Consider the following 1,452-nt stretch of genomic DNA (forward strand, 5'->3'; position numbering starts at 1 on the left):
CTCCCGCTCTGTACCGAGCGAGGGGCTGATCAGCGTGGAGGGCTGGAGGGGCCATCACACAGGGTCTCCATGGGCAGACCCCCGGCAGCAGCTCAGAGTGACCCCCATGCCGCTGGTTTTGAAGACCATCAACAGCAAGGCCTTTAAGATGTGTGAGAAGAGATGTAGGCTGAATTCCTGGCCACACCTTGCCTCCTCTCTCCCCTGCAGCTGCTGTTTTTCATTCCTGGGGTGCATGTGAAGCCCCGTGGGTGGTGGGCGAGGGCTGGGGTGCAGGGGAGGGTGCTCAGTACCCATACAACCTGCCGGGTCCAGCGTTGGCTCTCCAGGCACGGCGGAGCTGAGCCTGGCACTGAGCTGGGGATGCGCGCAGGGGGCTCGCCCAGCTGTGGGATTTGCTTTGCAGAAGAGGTTTATAGGAACGCCTATAATACCATCAGTCCTGTTGCACGAGGCTGGTGGGGCTCTGCCTGGCTGAACGCTGCCCCACAGCTGGGGGAGGACTGGTGAGATCTGTGTGGCTCCGGCTCCCCAGCGTTCCGGAAACCCCCTCCCTTCCCCACAGCTCCCCCCAGGGCTGCAGCTTGTCTGTCCTGTCAGGAATTCATCCTATTTTTTTCTTCTCATGGTTTGATTTCTTGGAAGGATGTTCATGAAGATGAAATAAAAACCTGACACCAGTGTTGTGTTGCTGCTTGCAGGGAGTGCCCCCCTGCGCCCCTGCCACAGCCGCCTCCTCCCCACCATGAGAAAGGAAACCCCAAAGCTCTGCCCTCCCCAGGGTGGAGGATTCACGCTGGGAACCCGCTTTATACCTTCCCCTGAGCAGCAGTGCTTCTCCCAGCCGATGTGACTGTGGTAAGAAGATGAAATGGAGAACAGCCCGGCCTCGGCTCTGCCGGCGCTCCTGCGGTAATTGCCTCTCCGGGGTATTCCGTGCCATCGGTGTGCTGCGTGCAGCCGCGCTGCCATAAATAAAAAGGGGGGAGTGATCCCCCCATCTATCTCTTTTCCCCAAAGGCTTTTTCCTTTGAAGCCCCCTTTGCCTACAAATGCAGATAATAAAGCCGCGTTGCAGCGTGTGCGACCCTGGGCTGCGCACAGGCAGGAGCAGAGAGGACCAGCTGCAGAAATTTGGTGCCCAGGGGGCAGCAGGAACATCCCCTGCATCTCCCCAGGGCTCGTGTGTGGACCCCTGTGTTCACAGGAGCTGCCTTTCAGCCCAGACCTGGTGGGGATGTGTCACCTCGGCTGTGATCTTGGGGGTTTTTGGGGGCCAGTCCCACCTGCAGACCCACATGGGTGATGCCTGTGACCGGAGCAGACAGCGGCTGCGCTGGCAGCACAGGTGGGATGGGGAGAGAGACCCGGGTCTGGGTGAGGCCATCGCTCCTGCTCGTCCCCTCCGCAGCCTGACCCCTGGGCAGCTTCGCTTCACCCCTGGAGAAAGGA

This window comes from Pterocles gutturalis, unplaced genomic scaffold (genome assembly GCF_000699245.1).
Source record: "Pterocles gutturalis isolate BGI_N339 unplaced genomic scaffold, ASM69924v1 scaffold27815, whole genome shotgun sequence".
Taxonomy (NCBI): domain Eukaryota; kingdom Metazoa; phylum Chordata; class Aves; order Pterocliformes; family Pteroclidae; genus Pterocles; species Pterocles gutturalis.